The sequence below is a fragment of the Prionailurus bengalensis genome, chromosome D4 (assembly GCF_016509475.1).
Source record: "Prionailurus bengalensis isolate Pbe53 chromosome D4, Fcat_Pben_1.1_paternal_pri, whole genome shotgun sequence".
NCBI lineage: Eukaryota > Metazoa > Chordata > Mammalia > Carnivora > Felidae > Prionailurus > Prionailurus bengalensis.
In genome coordinates, this window is record NC_057359.1 from 46196831 (window position 1) to 46218429 (window position 21599).

Here is a 21599-nt window from a genome sequence, read left to right on the forward strand (position 1 = left end):
ATTCATCCACTCAGGCTTATATCAATCTGACAAGCCTAAACCAAGTAAACCCTGATATTTGTCATGTTTCCTTCAAATGTCCCCTGTGGCATGTGAGCAGGGTCTGAAAATGAAATAGAAGTTCCATGAAGCTATAACAACACTTTTTCATTGTGTTCTTCTCTCTCCTTTTCTTTTAGGTACGTAGTTGGATGGGATGTCCTGTGAGAAGGTGAGCTGAGGAGAAGCTGGAGGCAGGACTGGGAGGACATGAATGAATTAGTCAGTGAAATTTAGATTCTTGTTTTCCAATACTCTTTCCCTAATGGAGTTTTTAGGGAGTGGAAGAAAGCTGTATGCAGACGCGGAATGTCTTGGGGTAGCTGTTCACAAAAAAATTAATAATTAATTGCAGTGAACACCTGCTTCTTAGAATTTCATAATTCTCAGGAAATATTTTTTATTGTCAACATTTTAAAAATTCTTTTTCAAAAAAATTTTTTTATGTTTATTTATTTTTGAGACAGAGAGATAGACAGAGTGTGAGCAGGGGAGGGGCAGAGAGAGAGGGAGACACAGATCTGAAGCAGGCTCCAGGCTCTGAGCTGTCAGCACAGAGCCCACTGTGGGGCCCGAACTCACGAACAGTGAGATCATGACCTGAGCTGAAGTTGGACCCTTAACCGACTGAGCCACCCAGGCGCCTCAACATTTTAAAAATTCTTAATGGCACACCGAAGAGCAGAGGTTGGCCAAGTTTTTCTCTAAAGGGCCTGATAGTAAATTGTTTAGCTTTTGTGAGCCATATGGTCTCTGTCACAACTACTTAACTCTGCTGTTACAACACCAAAACAGCCACAGATGATACATAAATGGAAGAGAATGTCTGAATTCCATGCAACTTTATTTACCAAAGCAAGCAGCAAGACGGATATGACACAAGGGTCATAGTCTGCTGACCCCTGGTATAGTGAAAAAAATTCAACTGGAGTTTGATTATGGCACTTTCACTTTAGCTGGGTATTTTGGGAAAAGATATTTATTTTAGATGTGATAGAGTTTCATTATCTGTATAGGGATAATAAAATCTACTTCATAAGACTGTTACAAAGATTAAGCTATGTAGCTAAAATATAGCACACTGGCACCTAATAAGTGTTTAATAAATGGTAACTGTAATTATTATCATCATCATTACAACACTATTATTTTAATTTCTTGTAGGTTTTTTGGCTGGTCGTGTAGTCTAACTAATGTATTTATAGTAAAGCAAAAAGTGCCATTGAAGGCAGTGGAAACTGTGTTTTGCTGGTTCATCATTGAAGATTGTTCTGCTGGGATTAGAAAATTGTTTTAGAGAGTGTTGGTGCTATTTCATACTTACTGAGCTAATACCATTCTCTCTTGGTTTTAGCTTTTGTACTTCAAGTCCTTTTTAAAAGAATTGTATAGATATGGGTGCCTATGTTTGCTTTACTTCTTTATTTTCCTTGTTGGGCAATCATGCATATGTTGATTGGCATCAAACCTAGATCTCACCTATATCCCCATGGCAATGAGCTTCTACTGATTTGAATTCAGACAAGCCCGGGTGGCCCCCGCGAGTGGGAGAGGCTGGGTGTGTCCACCTCAGGCTGTGGCACCAGAAGGGCGTGGATGCACCTGCTGTGCTTGTGTAACGCTGGCACCAACGTGGCGGTGCTTCTCTGTGTGTTTGTCTTCTTGTGAAAGGTCACTGGCTGATTGGAGCTGTGGGGCTGTGCCCCGCATCCTCAGCAGGCCACAGGAGCTTTCTTTCTGTGATGTTCTGCCTCATTTCTAGAGGGGAGTTTGGCTCAAAGAAGGAAGACTCTGGCTTTTGTATTCAAAATTTTCCCTAGGGGAGGAAACTATTACCATATCTAGAGGGCCTGAGTCATTGAAGAGAACTTACTCAAAGAGAATTTTTCACTAAGGGAAAAGATGGAACAATCATAGTAAAGCAGAAGCCACAGGGCCTGGGTTATTGTCTTACCATAAACCGAAGGGTTACAGGTAACAGACAACTTTCAGTTCCTGCTATCGGAAGGGGTGGTCAGTCCTTTCTTTTACTGAGCCGCTTTCCAACTTTTCTCCTTTTCTTTTTCTTTTCTTGTAATGAAGAGGAAAGACAAATGATAACAGATCTGCCTTGGGCTGATATGGGGATAGGATCAAATTAATAATACAAGTTAGGTCAAAATTTACTTTTCTCTCTTTGAATTGAAATTGAAGTGTGCATGGGCTATTTGGACTAAAGACTTTAAATATGTGTTAGCTTGCAAAAGTGGCTATAGAGAAAGGGCCAAAAACAACATAGTAATATTTAGGGATGGTATTAAAAATCTTCACACACTGCATTTCAAGACAAAATGTGTTTTTTGTAGGTAAAATAACAGTCCAAACACCAAAAACATTTTAAATACAAAATTCATTTTAAATCATCATGATTCTGGAGGCATAATATAATAGTGATAAGTAAAGAATACATCCTATTTCATACTTTACTAAGATATTTGTGTCATTTTCTGCTTTTACTTAACCTTCAGAAAAAGACTAAATTATATCAAGTCGCAAGGCAAGTTTATAGCCCAAATTGTCTCCCCCTGGCTGTTTTCTTTCATTTTTGTACATATGGAGACGTTTCTATTCTAGAGCCACATCATTCTCTTAAAATTACTGTATGCGATATTCTATGATTTATTTATACTCCTCTATTAATGATTATACTTAGTTTACTTAGAAAGGTTTAGGGTTGCATGCTCATGACAAAGTTAGGAATAATATGCTGATTAAATGGATGGTGTTTTCTTCTGTAACTCCTCTGGCTTCTTGCATACCTTTGGGAATGATCTTATGAAACAAGCCTGTGATGCCTTTGGAAAGGTTTTTTTAGGTGCTTCTATCTCCCTATTTCCAGGTCTGTTTCCATAGCTTTAGCTGCATCAAAGTCCCAGAAGGATGGGTTTAACTAGAAATTCAGCAAAAACTACTGCTATGTTTGGATTCTGGTCAGACAAGTTGCCACTAACCTAACTGTGGAATGGGACCTTCCATACTCTCACATCAACATACCAGTTTGGCCTTAGCTCCTTTTTTTTCTCTCCCTCTCCCTTGATTAATCTCATATAATTATGTGTGTACATGTCTGAGGGCAGGGACCATGCCTTATTCATCTCTGTATTATTCAAGGGCCTGGCTCAGAGTTGTTGCTTAAGAAATGTGTGTTGGAGAAATATTTACACATAAGCTACAATTCTCACTCAGATTCCGGTATCTGAACAAAGTGGCTTTCAGCTTTTTGGATAGGATAAAAAAGAAATATGGGCTTTAGGTATATACCACCTTTTAAGAGCTGCCATGCAAGTTCAGAATCCCCTGTGATCGGCCAGTATTAACCTCATTTCTGTCAGTAGCCATGTCTCAATGCTAGGTGACTCTTCTCCTGGCATGTTTTGGCAAGAAAGAACTCTTTACCTGGTTTGGCTAATCTACATTGGCTTCTAGTTCCAACAAGAATTGTTTACATGCATTTAATTTTAGCTCTTGGGCTATAACATGTCATTGTTCTTTTTACTCACCTCCTCCCCTTGCTTTTGAAACAGGACAGGCATCTTCAATTCTTGTTGATCCTGTTTGGTGTGCTCTTAGGTGGATTTTAGCTTTGTCCTTCAGCTTTCATGGCACTCTAAGATATTTTCGAGTCATATTTCCTGTATAAGAAAATATAGACTATGTCATCACAAAGGGAAGTGGGATTGGGGGACATTATTTAAATCATTCAGGGAACTCATATCCTGACTTGAAGGAAAATTATAGCAATGTATTTGGACTAATTTATCTCATTTGATTGTTCTTCTCTACTCAATTTACAGGATAATGCATTCAGCTCTTATTTAATTTTATCTGTCACTGTCACAGTGAATCTAGAAGAAAAAAATACATATTTGACACTTAGTTTAAAAAAAGTCATTGCTAGGAGAATTATTTTTATTCTTCCCCAGATTTAGAGGAGAATGAACACCCTAGGAAAATAAAAAACTTTGGACAAAACAGTGTTTTTCCAAGAGTACACCACGAAATGGAAAGAACTCACAGCAAGCTTGCAGAAGTGCTTTGAAAAGTCTCTTGCACAATTCAGTTTCTTTAGAGTACTTACACAATCATATTTCTTAATGACTTTCTATAAACAATTTTTTCTTGACGAGAAGCATAAAGATGTAACAATAAAGAGATAACTTTGGGAAAAAATACACTAATGGTTTCTTACTTCTATACCATGACAGACATTAAATCATAGATTTTTTTAGTACAATTTTCATGTCAATTGTGGAAGACACAGGAAACAATACACCGTAGGAAGTTTCAGTTCGCCACCTAGAGGAGAGATGTGAAATTGAACATTTCTCCAAACAACTTCAGTAGAATTCATTCATTCATTTATTCATTCACTCACTCACTCAACATATTCATTCAATTATTTACTTATTTAATTATTAAAAAGTAATTAAGTACTTGTTAGGCTTAATTACTGTACCAGTGCAGATTTGATAATCTATTCAAGAGCTGTGAGCTCAAAGAAGGCACAAATGTGTCTTATTTTAATCGCAATCTTTAAAATCTTTTATTAAAAGATTTTTTTTATTAATGTTTATTCATTTTTGAGAGAGAGAGAGAGAGAGACAGAGTGTGAGTGGGGGCCCTCAACTACCTTTTGAGAGAGAGAGGGAGACACAGAATCTGAAGCAGGCTCCAGGCTCTGAGCTGTCAGCACAGATCCTGTTGTGGGGCTCCAACTCCATGAACAGTGAGATCATGACCTGAGCTGAAGTCAGATGCTCAACTGACTGAGCCACCCAGGTGCCCCCAAAATCTTTTATTTTTAAAAGACTACAACTTAAATATCTGGACAATTCTAATTATCCATATTTGTGATGTCTATTACTTTTAGCTCTTGGGCTCTAATAAAGCTTTATTGTTTTTTATTTGTTCCATCTCTTTACAATGTAGCTATTAGTGTCTTCTCCATACAAGTTAGGAAATGGAGTCTCAGAGAAATCAAATAACAAGTTTAAGGTGTCAAAGCTACTTCATTATAGAGCCAGTGTCTGAACCGAAGCCAGTCTAATACCAGAGCCATCGCCCTACTCAGTTCTTGTCTAGTCCAGATGCTCACAAGAGCCAGACTGCAGCTGGGGGTGTGGACAGTACTTACAGGTTGAAAGGAGGTCATGGTCAGCACCAGGTCCATAAAGCAGGGTTGGGAGAAGCTTTATGAAGCTAACTCTCTGGAGTAGATCTAAAGATGGTAGGATTGTTCATATGTATGAATTTCTTGTACCCTGAGGAATGAACTGCAAATTTTCCCAAGTTAGTCCAGTCCAAGCAAAAGTAGACATGAGGTTGGGGACAGCTGGTGTGCATGAGTGCCTCCTTTGCATTTGGGTGTCTAACATCATCAACCACCACATCTCATGTGCTACAGAGACATACAGTTTGTAAATTAATGCAGCATGAAGCTCCTGCAGTCTGCTTGAATTTTATTGTCAATTCTGTTAGGTAGACAGGGCCGTGAAGAGCAGGCTAATTATTATATGTGTGTGTGTGTGTGTGTGGTGTGTGTATATATATATATATATATATATATATATATATATATTTAAGTAGGCTCTACACCCAGCATGGGGTCCAACGTGGAGCTTGAACTCATGAGCCTGAGATGAAGACCTGAGCTGAGATCAAGGGTCAGATGCTTAACCGAATGAGCCACCCAGGCATTCCAAATGAGCATGCCAATTGCGTAGATGAGGAAACTGAAATTCTCAAGAAGTTCCCTGAATTCCAAGGCCACAAAGTAATCGTTGGTGCCAGAACCAAAACCTAGGTTTTCTGATTTCCATCCAGCATTCTATCTATCATTTCTCACTGCCAGTAAAATCAGCTTTGCTCTCTGTGACTTTTCTAGTCGCTCCTGTGGTTTTATACCACTCCCTCTCTCCCATTAAACAGCTCTCTGTCAAGGCAGAATTTCCCATGAAAACAGAAAACAAATGTACCAGAGACGTTGATGGTATAAGACATAAGACAGAGATGAGAAGGCATGTTGCAAAGTGGTGTCCTTCAGTGCAAGAAAAAAGGGATATATTTGGAGGAAAGGAAACAAGAGAAGATTAAAGGCAACAGGTCAGTTCTGAGATGGTGAGGAGAATAAATGTTACACGTGTACCTGACCCTCTTCAGTAGGCATGATCATGAAGACTTGTGGGCAAAAGTGTAATGCGCTGTGGAAATTGTCTAGCTGTTGGGATCCTACTGTAAGCCATTTTTTAAAGTGAAGAAAACTCTGATCAGCCTCTGGTTTGCTTATGGAGAGGACTTTGCCCAGCTGTACCCAGAAAGCTTGAGAATACCACATAGCATATAACCCTGAGACCATTTTTCTTTGCCGGGAAAATTTGCTTAAAAAGGAACATTAAGACTGCATGGACATGTGATAATGTGCATGGTGACCTTCTACGGTAAATTGGAAAGAATTAACCTTCCTGCATCTGTTGCTGAGAGATAAAGGAGAACATTTTCTTAGGGCTTTGAACTACTTCAGTTGAAATCTGACTGAAAAAGTCAGCACTGGGGACTGTATTTTACTTATTTTGTATCTTTCTCTGCATCTAACGAGTTTTTTTTTTTTTTTGAAGATTAACACAGGGTACTGAGTTTTATTTAGATTCCAGATATTATTATTCAATAAATTTAAATTATTTTAAAAGCATTTGAAAGAGAGTTTACATTAAAAGTTGAATCAGTGTGACTTATATTTCCCTCTAGTTGAAAACTCACAGACTCCTAAGCAACTTTTTTTCTTTTTGAAAAAAATTTTTTTTTTTGTTTTGAGAATCACACAGAAGTAATAAGGAGTGGCCCTGATCCCTGTGCTTTTATTTATGTGTGGTTAAAGTTCAAATTTCTCAATATACCATAATCTCATTGTACTGGCCAAATTCCATGGTGGATAATTAGATGCAGTGCACCAGGGCCAATTTGGATAGAGAGAGCAATCACAGTGTACTTCTGAGAATCTATTAGCCAGGTTGACTGTGTTTGACACATGAGTGGTAAGGACTCACCTCACTTGCTCACTGGACTGGCTCAGCAGGTTCTGCAGGTGAGATCACCGCTTGGCTGTCTCATTGCTGGGCTTGGTACGCAGAAGAGGCTATGAAATAAATGGCTTGACTTTGGGTCTCAAAAGTTCTCTTTCTTATTTCCTCCCCCAAACTCCTTCTTCTGCTTCTGGAGACTAAAGCATTCATTTATAAATTCATTCATTCAACTAATATTTAGTGAAAACCTATAACGTGTCAGGCACTGTCTTGGGCTCTAGAAATACAATAGTGAGCCAGACATTTCCTGCCTTCTAGAACTTATAAGTGAATAATTATAATAGTCAGTGGGAAATTTTACTATTGACAGAGCTCAGTAATCTAAATCTTTATTTCTGTATTTAAAAAGCAGAAAGAGCACAAATGTTCTTTGGAAATATAGCATAGAAATGTGTTTATAGATTTCAACACATAAAATGAAGGCCAGCTCATCTGTCATTGTGAGTTCAGAGTAAACCCCACCCTCCCTGTTGTACCCCGACTCCACTGTGTCCAATAGCCACTTTGCCATTATATGCACACACACATACACATACATACAGTTTCAATGATCTTCAAATCTATGCAGCATTCAGTTGTTGAGCACATATTACTACGACTGAATTTCCCCTTAAGTAACTTATAATTTAGGAGGTAAAACATTTGCCTCTTTCAAAATGTGACACTACTCCTCTGCTCCTTAGACTGTGAAAGCAAATATTTGGTGCTTTAGTTAATTGCTTCCCAAACTTCAGCTGCTCACATACCATTTTCATAATTTTTGCTATATTCACATACCACCTATGCTGTTATGACTCTGTAAATATACTACTATTTCAGCTTAATTAAATTTATTTAATAATAATATCTTTTAGGGCGCCTGGGTGGCTCAGTCGGTTAAGCCTCCGGCTCTTGATTTTGGCTCAGGTCATGATCTCATGGTTCATGGGATGAAGTTCCATGTCGGGCTCTGCACTGACTGTGTGGAGTTGGCTTGGGGTTCTCACTATCCCTCTTTCTGCCCTTCCCCTGCTCTTACACACATTCTCTCTCTCTCCAAAAAATAAATGAACATTAAAAAATAGTATCTTTAAAATCACCAGGTTGATGTGCTGGCTATATAATTTTCAAATATACTTTAATGTAAATATAGGATTATTAAATTATGTACGTATTGTCTGTATGCATCCCCAAATATTCTCAAGTGCTCACAACACATATACTTTGGGAAGCTTTAAAAAAGTAGGGCCACCTTTGAGAGTGAAGAATGGCGGAAAAAATAAAATGCATAAGTAATGATAATAATCATAGGCAATGGTCTAAGGCAATGGTCATGATAATCATAGGCAATGGTCAAAGCTATTATTTACTAAAGGCTTTACATGTGTCATTTAATTTTATCTTATTTAATCTTTGCTCTCTTGCAGGCACGCAGATAACAGAAATGTGAGGCAAAAGAGCAAGAAAGAGGTAAGAGTAGAAGTGAAATTTCATCGTACTTAGGGCAGCTGTAACTAACATGTGCCACAACGTTTTAGTTTTTGTTCTTTTCTTTACTTGACTGAGATTTCACATTTGATTATTTCATGTAAATTAGAGCGTGATGGTGGCAGATTGAAAAACTTTTTAATCAAATATATTTATTAATTAAACAAAATAATAATCCCCAAAAAAGCATGTTAGTGTAATTGTGCCCATTCTAAGAATGCAGGATCAAGTGAGAGAAATCTGATTAAAACACATTTTCTTTTCTTTAGTTTTTGGTATTCTGTTTCTCCAGTTGCTAATCAGCAAGAATATCTTTGTCCTACTGAACCGAGGCATTTGTTCAAAAGCCTTTGCGCTCTTTGGCATAAGAGCCTAACTTATTAAAGACAAAGTTCTCCTAGGTCTCTGCTAAAAAATAGTGAAATAAATATTTTTATAAACATATTATCTCAAAGTATTAATGCTGGAAGAGACCTACAGGACCAAAGACAGCTCCCTCCCTTTACAGAGAGAAAAAGGTTGAAACACCAACGATTCTGAAAAATTTCCTTGTGTTTTCATAACTAATATTTTCATCATAAAGCTCACGACATGCACTTGTTTTTATTTGCATGCCTGAATTTTGGTGGCTCTGAACCATATATGATGGCTCTGAGGACAAACCATGTTTGTTTCCCGCCCTGCAATTTTGGCAGTGTGCTGTGTACTTCCTTGGTACTGAGTAATCATTTTTCAACTACCTAAAAGGTATGATATACCCCATAAACCTGCCTTTTCATTCTTCTTTGACATAAACTTTCTAGGTACTTAAACCTCATTTAGCATTCCATTACTCACCTTCCCTGTAAAAGTGTCAGACAGTGTATTTGAGACTCAAATAGCTGGAAGAGTATGCTGTCCCTTGTCACGTTTATGTATTCTGGGCATAGACTCCATTTCAGAATGGCCAGACCTAAAAAGATGAAAACCCTAAGGTGCATGGACTATGTTGATTAAATATTTTAATTGGACATCTACATAAATGACAGGAGCTGTAAGAAAATTGGTCCAGATCAATTTACATCTTACCTCAATTGTAAGATCGATTGATCTGGATTGATTATTATGGAACAAATTAGCTAGAATTATAAGATGCTTAGAAAAAGATTAAACTATGCTAGCTATTTCACATAATTAAATTACCAAACAATTACTCTGATTATTTTTCTTTTTTCCCTCAAGGTTTCTTGAAATATAAGTATACAAAAACTGCACACAATTAATATATACAATATGATGATTCTGGACATATGTGTAACCATACTGTGATCATTTTTCACAGCAGTCTAATCAAAGCGCAGCTTTGGATTTGTTAGTATATTTGAACATGAATGTTTTGGAGGTTTCACCAGTGGCTTTCCCATGTCGGTTCACATAGTCTTTGTTATTATCCTGTAGATAACTGAATTGCAGCATAGTGATTTGTTACAAAAACACTTTGATGGTTAACACTTTTTGGTGTGAGGTCTACTTTAAGAATCAGCCTATTTCCAGGGCCCTGTTTTTATCTGTGAAGGTCAATGCATCCTCCTTTTTAATTCTCAAGATGGGTGTTTTTATAGCTTGATGAAATGTGACACGGTTCATCTACCTCCCCCTCCTTCCGGCACCTTTTTCCTCCGCCAGTTTTTTTTTCCCCCCTTCCGATTCCTCCTGGCATCCGGACATCTTTTTCTGCCAAATGAGTCAGTTAGAGTGGAAATGTTGCGCCCACATTTTTTATCTTGTCTGGGAAAAGAGGTTTGAAGGCCAAAGGTGCCTGAGTATATTTCGTTAGTGTCCTCACACAACCCTCCTGGTCCTCTCCTGAGAAGAGCACTTTGTATTCAAGGTAGAAAGTGCCAGACGATCCCCACTGCACATACATTTCACAAACTCAATACTCAGAGAGTTGTTCTTTGATGAAAGAAATAGAAAAAAATATTATTTTTATATTTGTAATATTATTTTTATACTTAAATACTATTTTCAATATTATTTATTTACCTGTGCATGTTTTTCTCTTAATACCTGATCTCCTTCCACAAAAGATTTGAGTGGGTTTTACAAACCCAAATAACACTGTAGGGCTAAGAGCGAAAGGAAAAATATGTAGATTTTTAAAAAGGGAGAAAGGAAACATGGGTAGATTTATAAAGTGAAAATGAATGGTCTGTATTCTGGCATTGGGTAGCTATTGTATGGAGCGTTTCTTATATATTAGATGAAACACTGGTCAAAATATCTAATCTAATTGAATGACCTCATCACCATTTTGAATTTGTTTAGATTTTGTAGGTGTAGAAATGGAGGCTTAGAGAGTTGAATTCATTCAGCTCCACACTGCTAAATTAGTGGTGGGGTGGGATTTAAAGCTGGTGGTCTCACCCAGAGTCACTGCTATAACCTCTCTAGCTTGTACTGTCTCAGCAAATGTACAGATAACTTAGCTTCATTACATTAGTCAATCATTTTTTTTTCACCTGTCAATCCTTAATAAGTGGATTAGGTTTGGGGAGCAGTAATTGGTGGGTTCTGGGGGTAGCTGTGGTTTTGATGGAGGATATAGTAAAATACACAGCCTCTTTGTCACAGTGTAGGTCAAAAAGTAGTTCGTTTAAAGTCTGAAGTCATTCTTGGAGGTTATATTCTTCACCAAGATCTTGGTGTTAAATAAGCCGTATAGCCTTAACAATATGTTATAAAAGTGAAGATACAACGTATAAAGTTCTATCATGATGTAAATTCCTCAGAATTGTGGTCCAAGCTCTTTAAAATCTTCATAAATCACCATGCACATTCATTTAACAATATTTTATATATACATGCAATAATCCAGTGCTATACTACAGTATCACAAATTGGACCTAACATGAATTTATAGACTAGATTAAATATTACATATTTAAGAGACTGAAATTTTGTTTTCCCTGGCCTTAGAACTTAGGAAACAAATTTGGGACAACTTCAATAGCTCAGGTTTCTTGAGAAAGTTCTCAGCTTCTTTGAACAGCTTCTTTTCTTCCAGACAAATTTCCCTGTAGCAAATAGGAGCCATCAGAATGATTCCCTTAGAGCTACCTCAAAGTAGAGTTTTATTGAGCTGGATCAGAGCAATAATTCAAGAAAAATGTACTGACTCTTATTATGTCTTAAGCACCATGCTAGGAATTTTATGCACATCATTTTGTTTAATTTTAATAGCAACTCCATAAGATATTATCCCCATTTAAGAGACTGAGGAACCACAGAAAGATCAGAGAAGTAAAATAAATTGGTGCTTCCAAGGCCACATCAATGATGGATCCAGGATTTGAACCCAGATATGATATGAAAGCCCATGTACTTTTAAACCCCTAGACTGCCTGCCCTTTAAGGAACTCCCAAGGTTGTCTTGGAGACTTGACTCTGTATAGATAGCTGCTTCAAGAGGAGGAAAAATGTAGGAAGATGTGATGCTTAGGTTTCAAGTAGACATCTGTACTCAATGAAAAGGTAGAGCTATTGTATTCTATTTATCAAGTACAGGTATATCATGTTCGATGTATTTCTCCACTCCATACACTGTCCATGGTGATAAAGGTGTCTAGGAAGGGGGATTAGGAAATACCTGCTATGTTTGGGTCAAAGCCAAATCACAGGATTAACATCTGCCTCTTCTTTCTCCTATATCCAGTCTCTCTTTTGATGAGAAGAAGAATAAACCTCATTCTTGTTCAGATGTAGAGATCAAGGAAAAGACTTCTGTCTTACTGGCTTCAGATATGTTATCAGCACCTAAAGAATGGAAAGCTGCATTAGAGGAGGTTTCCCTTGGGAAGAGAGGTAATGAGATACAATGAAAGAGAGTGGGTATTTTTAAAATCATAGCAACCTAGGATCAAATCCTGGAATTGACACTTTTCAGTGGTGTGGCCTATGTCACTATTTTGAGCACCAATTTCTTCTTCAGAGAAATGAAGGTGATTCAGATTACCTCCAGAGTTATCATACAGATAAAATGTAAGCAATGCAGGTAAATTTATCACACAAGTAGACATAAAACGAACTGGGCGAGAAAAGAGTCTTTTTATCTCCTTTTTTTTTTGCCCAAGCTTCCATCCCCTCCTTTCCCTCTTCCCTTTTCTTCTCTTTTCCTTATTTTTTTTCTGTGCTAAAGTTTTGCACAAGCTCTACAGTTATGTATATGTCTTTGGTTGCAGCAACCATGTATAAAGGAGCACTGAATGTTTGCATTCATTTATATGCTGCTATAAGTATTTCATTCTCACAAGTTTTAGAGGGAAAAATTTGGCTGCTGGTGAATTGGTGAGAAAGAAGCAGTTATTTCTGAGGTTTAACTTTGACTCTGGCATCAGAGAGACAGTCTTTCACCACTGGTACAAGTCCATGCTTCCAAGAACTGCTGAGCTGCAGCACTTAGCACGTGTGATGGATTAGCCAAGTGCAAGTATGAAGTGAGCAGAGCATCTAGAACAGCTGTACCCACTGCATTACAGATGCTAAAATGTATCATAATTATTATTTATTATGATTCTTATAGCTCAGGTTAAATCGCACAAAATTCCTTATATCATTTTATGATTTATACTGTCTTCATCAAAGAAAGTATATTATAAAACATAGCCAATTAGTAACAACAACAGTGGAAAAGAAACAGGGTCCTGGCTATATAACTTCCTCCTAAATATTTTCCCTTTAAGGAGATTTTGAGATACAGCTTTTCTGTGCTTAGATGCTAGATGAACAAATATTATGTTGGAAACCCAAGGATGATGTAGATTACTGGGTATAGTTTAGAGCTGGATTTCATCAACAATTAGCTTGTCACTATCATCCTGTAAATGTCTTTCTGTACTAACCTCACTGCCCCAGGTTGTGTACCTCTAAGGTTGATGCTGGTAGGAAATCTCTCAGCTGGGTCAGGCCCTAAGGGGTGAGGGAGTTGGCCAAAGGACACATACCATATTGGCTCATCATATTGGCCTAACTCTCCTGATCCTGCATTTCTCAACAGAATCTCTTTTTTTACTTGTCTTTTGTATAACTCCAGTGGAATAATTTTATTGAATTGCTTGAAAGAGACTGCTTATGGGGCAAGTTTGGTCAGTAGGATTCTCCATTGGATTATTAGGTTTCACAATCAATGTCATAAATTGCATATACCCTTTTCTTGGAGTAATGGTTCATTCTCAAGTCCTTTTCAGTTAATTGTCTTTACTTGCTTCTTTTAAGGTTTTTCTGTGTTTGTTTTGTTTTGTTTTTGGCTCTTTTGGGGATAATTTCATGAAATATACTGAGTCAGCAATCCATTTCAGCAAAGCAGCAGGACAAATGAATGGATTTTTGGACTGCCTTGGGTGACGGAATAAGATATTTGGGAGAACACTGGAAAAGTGGGGAGGCTGGAAGGGGGGGATATGTGAAAATGTTCCATTGCTTTAGCCTCAACTCTACCCTCCTTTGTCACTCTGGTGAGCATTTTGACAATGAGAAATATTGATGACAAACTTAATCTTATTTGAAAATGAGAATCCTAACAGTGCTTGTCTCATAGGGATATTGCAAAAGCCAAAAGAAATAATGTGGGTAAGAGGTGTAATACTGTGCTTTTCATTGTGTGAAGGCTCAACAAATATCAGCTCTTCAGATATTACTATTACTCCACTTTTAAAATGCTATTGTTTAAATCATCCCAATTGGTGTTTCTAAATACTTTCTAATAACTAAGCTAATATGCTGTGAAGTTCTTCTAGGGTTAGAGCATTCTGGTGAAGCATATTAGACACTTTCCTGAGTCAATACTTCTTTTTATGACAAAAATTATATGCCTATTTGGAACGTATCTAACCCCAAAACAACCACCTGAGGGAGTGGGTGGAGAGAGGAAACAACTTTTTAGACATTAATCCTAATTGGATAAATTTACAAAACAGCTCATTGCTACATCTGAAGGGTAGTTTTTATCTAAGTGGAATGACCAGAGAATGTAAGAAAATTTCTTCCTGTAAGAAAATGTAAGAGAATTCCTGTAAGAGAATGTAAGAAAATTCCTTGGGCATTTACCCAAGAAATGCTGCCCTTCAGAACTGGGTCCCATAGGTGCTTTACTCACGAAGCTTCTTTGTCTCCTCCTTTTGGAGCTTTTCTTTCACACGGCTCCCCCATGTCACCCTCCAGTAACTGTCTGCTCTTTCGTGAAGGGCCACATAGGGACTGACCCACAGACCAGCTGGAGCACATGGTCCAACATTTAATAGCAAGGCAAAATGCCAAAGCCTCAGGGCGCCTGAGTGGCTCAGTAGGTTGAGCGTCCAACCTCGGCTCAGGTCAAGATCTCATGGTTCATGGGTTCGAGCCCCACGTCGGGCTCTGGGCTGACAGCTCAGAGCCTGGAGCCTCCTTCAAAGTCTGTGTCTCCCCACCTCTCTGCCCCTCCCCTGCTTGCATTCTGTCTCCGTCTCTCCGTCTCTCTCTCAAAAATAAATCAAACATTAAAATTAAAAAAATGCCAAAGCCTCAAGCAGAGACAAAAGAGAAACATAGTTTCCTTCATGGGGAGCTAGAATGGCTCTAATTCAGATGAAGCCCCAGAGTGAGACAGATTTTAATTTCAATATCAGTCAGTTCAGATGATACATTTGCTCATAAGCTTAGGCTGTATAATGTTATTAAATAATATGTATTTCACGGGACTGTAAATAAGACGAAGTGAAATAATATCTGTAAAGGACCTCACAGATTGGCCAGCATGTAGTAAACATTTAATAATCAGTTGCTCTTCCTGCTTTTCCCTCATAATACTTGGTTTCTGACCTCTTTGCAATCATGAAAGTCAGTCTTCTGTAGACTCCATGACAAAGACTTAGAGGGGCGCCTGGGTGGCGCAGTCGGTTAAGCATCCGACTTCAGCCAGGTCACGATCTCGCGGTCCGTGAGTTCGAGCCCCGCGTCAGGCTCTGGGCTGATGGCTCAGAGCCTGGAGCCTGTTTCCGATTCTGTGTCTCCCTCTCTCTCTGCCCCTCCCCTGTTCATGCTCTGTCTCTCTCTGTCCCCAAAATAAATAAAAAACGTTGAAAAAAAAATTCAAAGACTTAGAGAAGAAAAATGGTCTGAACAATTTAGACAACTGTCTTTTCCCCTAAAACCAAGGGTGGCATGTTTGTTCTAAAATACCTAGATTGTCTGTACAGTAACACTTTGGTTTGTGAGCAGAATTTGTTCTGGAAACATGCTTGCAATCCAAAGCACTTGTATATCATAGCGAATTTCCCCATAAGAAATGATGGAAACTCAGGTGATTCCTTCACAACCCAAAAATATTCATATAAAAATGATCACTGCAATGTAATATAAAATAATAAAAAAATACAAAATATAAAGAAAAATAAGCAAATTAACCTGCACTTACCTTTGAAAACCTTCGTGGCTGGTGTGAGGGAGACAAGAGAGAAGAGGGTTATTACGTAGGACGACTTTCACTATCATTGACGGAATCACTGCCATCTATTGGCTCAATGGAATCTTTCTCTTTTTGTGCAACTTTAACAAGGAACCTATCCAATGACACTTGCTTTTGCCTCCTTTTGGGGATTTCACGGAAATGTGACATTGCATTGACAATCACCTACAATCCCTCAGCAGGAGGGAGAGAGAGAGAGAGAGAGAGAAGAACCATTGGCTCAGTTGTGATCATGTGACTGTCGGCATCACATACTACTTGTATTGCAAGATATCACTCATTTATCAAGTTAAAATTTATTAGACATGTTTGTTTGTCTTGTGGAACACTCACAGAACAAGTTACTTGCAATCCAAGGTTTTACTGTATCACTTAATTTATTCAGGTGCTTGGTCAATCTACACTTCTCTTTCATGCAATTGGAAAACATTAAAAAAGTTGTACATACAGGGACGCCTGGGTGGCTCAGTCAGTGAAGTGTCTGGCTTCAGCTCAGGTCATGATCTCGCAGTTCACGAGTTCGAGCCCCATGTCAGCCCTGTGCTGACAGCTCAGAGCCTGGAGCCTGCTTCAGATTCTGTGTCTCCCTGTCTCTCTGCCCCTCCCCACCTCGTGCTCTCTCTCTCTCTCTCTCTCTCTCTCTCTCTCTCTCTCAAAAATAAATAAAAATATTTTCTAAAAAGTTGTATGTACACACACACATACACACATATGTAAGTTTATATGCTATACCTTCTGTAACCTTTTGCTCATCTGTTCTCTCCGACTTTATAAGCATGTGAGGCGGGTTTTATTTTTTATATTTTTTAATTTAATTTAATTTTTTTAATTGTTTTAACGTTTATTTATTTTTGAGACAGAGAGAGACAGAGCATGAACAGGGGAGGGGCAGAGAGAGAGGGAGACACAGAATCCAAAACAGGCTCGAGGCTCTGAGCTGTCAGCACAGAGCCCGACGCGGGGCTAGAACTCACGGACTGCGAGATCGTGACCTGAGCCGAAGTTGGATGCTTAACCGACCGAGCCACCCAGGCACCCCTGTGAGGTGGGTTTTATATTTCCTATTTTATAACTAAAGGAATAGGGGGCACAGAGAAGAAGCAACTTGACTGAGCCAAAGGCCTTGCAGCTGATTAGGGATAGAGCTGGGGTGTTCTGGCCCCTTGGCAATTTTTCTTCCTCCATACTGCTCTGAAGACTGTGGAAGGGAACTGCACTTGAATTTGGCGCCACAGGATTCCCAGCTGATAAGTAACCGAAGGAAACAGCGTGGCTGAAATCCAATTAAAAGTTAAAATCCCACTGGGCAATCTCTCCTTAACTGACGACAGGAATTGCTGTCACTGCCCTGTCTCGCCACTTTGCAAACAGCAGGGATGTTAGCAAGAGCTCACGGTGAACAGCGAATGCTTCCCAAGGGAGCGGTGATTGCTTTGGCTGGATTCTGCCGTGGCTTTTTTCTGGTGATGAAGAGGCTGTAGTCAGCCAATCAGGGGCGGTAACCATTTTCTAATAACCACCTCAGGCTTTTGGCACCAAATTCTCTGGCACTGTCTGGGGAAGCTCTTTATGCTACTTCATGCTACTTGTCAAGTCAAGCTGTTTGTCTCATTTTTCTGGGAAACTGGACGCTTCCCGTCAAATCGCTCACCTCAGTGGGATCCAGCCAGCAAAATACTCCAAGAGGGTGCTGATTGTCTGTGACATGTTTTCAAAAATGACCCCAGTTTGTATGGCTTTCCTATGGTCCCATGTTGTGTGAAATCAGGATGTGGTCCTGAGTTAATGACATAAGGAAGCACTTTGATGCTTGTATTGCCTTCTTGGTTTTCTTGAACCTCACATGGACTGGCTTCATCCTGTGCGGGAGTCCATAGCCCTGCACCTTTCCTCTCCACTTCCTGTGCAGGCCTTCCTCTGGTTTGTGGGCTGTTAGGCGTCATCTTGTTCCTTCAAGGCTCACACTGAGCCGCTGGTCAGGGTTTTTGTGGGTGGTTTCTGCTGCCTGCTTATCATCCAACCCCAGTCTCCGGTGTTCCTTCCCAGTTTTTAAGCCTGCAATAGCTCTTTCCCAGTTTGTCTATAGCTTGCCCTTTCAACTCTCCCTCCTGCCTTCATAGTAGGTAAGGAGGAGTTACCCCCCTTTTCCAAACCTTGATTTTGCAATACCGTCATTTTTGCCGAATTGTGTTTATAAGACTAATGTAAGTAGGTTAAACTTGGTATCGGTTTGACGACTTCGTCAAGATTCCTTGCCAGGTTGTGTGTGTGTGTGTGTGTGTGTGTGTGTGTGTGTGTGTGTGTGTGAAAGAATCTGCCTAAAATCTTTGCTAATCTAGTTTTCTCCTAAATGCAGTTACACATAATGCCTCCTAAAACAAATTCTCTACATTCGTCATTTGGCAGCCTCCTGCTGTCACTCTGGAGCATTAATAAGTCTGAAGATTAGTCTTCATAACAGAGGTATGAAAGTTCTGATGCAGGTAAATACCACTGAGGACTTGAAATTTCGAGGAAGTTTGGAGACTTTTGTGGAGACTCTTAAGATGCTCTCTGTCAGTTACCACAGTGAACTCTCTCCCCCTGGTGTATATTATGCTCACACTGAATCATTCCATGTGGGTACCATATATGTTTCTGATCTGGGTAGATAAGCCAGATTTATAGATTTAAAGGAGGCTGTATCAGCTGCTGCCGGGAAGTTTTTCTTTAGTTAAGAGCCCGTGAAACTTAATCCTTGACATTTCAGGAGCTGCAGTTTGTAATAAAATCAACTTTAGTCTAGACCATGGTTATATGGTCCTAATAACATGGTAGAAATAAAGGGCAAGCCCTTATTCTAATTTCTGACATCCCTACAAATTTATGTTGTGTGTCTTTAATTGAAGGATTTATTGCCTTTCCCAATAAAAATAATTGCAGATTTTAACACTTTCCTCCAACCAAAAATAAAATTATAAGGCTTTATTACTTTTCCATTGCTCTTAAAGATTTCAAGGTTGTCTGGGGGCTTCCTGAGGGCATTAACTGTGGTCTGATTCAGTCATTACTTTATCCTCAGAGACTTAGATGGCATCCAGAGCATATGGAAAGTGCCCAATGAATGCAATGAATGAATGAGTGGAACCAGATAGAACCAGAGTCACCTTTTAGTGGCCTACCTGTATAATTTCCGGGTAATGTAGTATTTAAAAAGGGACAGTGATAACACATTTCTAAAAGGAGATGAAGGGCATATTTAACACTTTCCAAGAAGAAGGAATGCAGCTTCTATCACTTGATCTAGGTCTTTGATTACGGAGGCATTGAGAATTCCCTGTGGCTGAACATGGGCAAAACTTTTAAGGCGAGCTGAGGGCTCAGGCTGCCTGGTGGACATCAATACTCCCATGGAGCACTTTCCAAGAAGAAAAGTGTGGGCTTGCTGTCTTTTCATCAAAACTCCTAGAATTTGGCTGACTGCCTGGTTTATCCCAGGACATTAGTCAGCCCACAAATCCCACATTTGTTTATTCAGTCCGGAGCAAGTGAATACTGCCATTCTCCCATCTCCTTTGTTGGCAAATGCTTTGTTAACCTGAATTGAGCTCTGCAACACAAAATGAAGTGACTAATCTTTTGGGGGTTTCCCCCTCCCAGATTCTCTTATGAGCAACTAAATTGATAGGCCACAAAGCCCCATACTGTCGTTTTCCCTCATGCTGCCCTTTTATTCTGATGGTTCCACATTGTACTTAAGGAAACCAATACCTTCCAGAGTGTGGTTGAAGTGGCGCCACCATTAAGAAAAGGAGGTTACTGAACTTTTTAGTCTTGTGAGAAAATGTTAGCAAGCAAAGGGAGTTGAGTTTGATTATTTATGCTTACGCAGTCTACTACTGGGCATTGGCAACAAGTGTCACCTTGTCCTCGCAGAAATTTTTCCGATTCTGAACACGTGAGTCTGAAAGCACGGGAGGTAGGAATCTTAACACAGACAACCAATTTGGATGATCACATAGTTCATATGTCGTGGGTCTGGAATATAATTTAAAAAGGATGTATATCCTTAATCACTAGGCTATTTGTGTATCTTCAAAGATCTGTAAAGACCTGGAATTTTTAGCTAAAGTTTAAGGATCTGTGTTTCTGAATTGTCATTGGCCACGAAAGAGCGGTTAGTTTGGAAGACAGTTGAGGTACAACCTAGTACACAATAGAAGAGGGGGTAAAGGAAATCATAATATTTAACATTCTTGCCATAAACCCCAGCCATTTTTACAGCATGTTGTACATAGCAGCTGAGCAGATAATTCTCATTAATAGTTAGGCCTGTGGAAATTCTGTTTGGTTCATAAAGCTTCGATTCTGTGTTTACCATTGATAACCTGTTTTTTTTTTTCTCTCTCTCTCTTCTTCCTTCAACTCTTAACCAGAGCTACCTTCCAGAGGATTTCTTTCTACCACACTCTTCCTCCCCAGTGTGAGAGAATACAAGTACATGTTGATGTTTGAAGCAAGAACATTCAAGAACTTCTGCCTGACTTTTAACCCAAGGCTTGGATTAGTATAATCTTTCTAGTTTTTAGTGTGAGGCTCAGGGATCACAAAGGTTGTTTCATCCATGAGACTTCTGCGATTTGTTATTCTATTTTCAGACCTGAGATCTGGAAGAAACCGAAATGGGTTTTAAAATAGCCATTAGCTCAGGAGATACATAACCAAGGCCTGTGGCAAGAGCTTTGCTTTCATTACCCTGTTTTTCAGTCACATAGTCTGAAAAAAAAGAAAGATATTAAAAAAAAAGTTGTTTCCCAAGAATGATCACTCCCACCATTTTCCTATAGAGGAAGAGGAAAATGTGTAAATAATTCCTGGGCTTGAGTGCAAATGATGCATGTGCTGGAAAACAGAAATCTAAAGTCATAAAAGATTTTGTCCTTTGTAGATACTTCTCCAGACATGAGTTAGGTATTTTTGGATTTGACTCATTGCAAATCTTCACTGAGGGTCACCTGGATAGCTCAGTTGGTTAAGCATCCAACTCTTGGTTTAGACTCAGGTCATGATCTCACAGTTCATGGGATGGAGCCCTGCGAGGCCCATGATGAGGCTGCTTGGGATTCTCTCTCTTCCTCTTTCTCTGGCCCTCCCACCCCCCGAATCTCTCTCTTAAAGTAAATAAATAAACTTAAAAAAAAGAAAATCTTCATTGAGCACCTTGTGCATACCAAACATTCTGCTATGTTATGAGGGTTTGGGGGCCTCCACTATAGTCCAACTGATGTACAGGAAGGATGAAGAGAGACTACATATAAATATAGCACAAGGCAAAATAAAATATGGTATACAACACGCTATGGGATATAATGGGGGAAGAGGTCCTATTTTATTAGTGGAGTCAAGATATGCATTACCAAGGTCATGGCATTCTTGCTGGGTCATGAGGATAGAATCTTGGCAGATGAGGAGGCATTCCAATGCAAGAGAATAATAAGAGCCAAAGTGCAGCTGTG

At 39.1% G+C, this 21599-nt stretch overlaps 2 long non-coding RNA genes across 2 annotated transcripts; one reads left to right on the forward strand and one right to left on the reverse strand.

The window, feature by feature from the left end:
• Nucleotides 1-1440: 1440 nt before the first annotated feature.
• LOC122475139 lies at nt 1441-16104 on the reverse strand. Its single transcript, XR_006295100.1, has 3 exons — nt 16054-16104; nt 3579-3710; nt 1441-2154 (listed from the first exon to the last, which is right to left on the reverse strand). It is a non-coding gene; the product is annotated as an uncharacterized LOC122475139 (long non-coding RNA).
• Nucleotides 16105-17100: 996 nt separating this feature from the next.
• Nucleotides 17101-21196, forward strand: LOC122475141. The gene is made up of 3 exons (XR_006295101.1): nt 17101-17149; nt 18511-18567; nt 20520-21196. It is a non-coding gene; the product is annotated as an uncharacterized LOC122475141 (long non-coding RNA).
• Nucleotides 21197-21599: the final 403 nt, after the last annotated feature.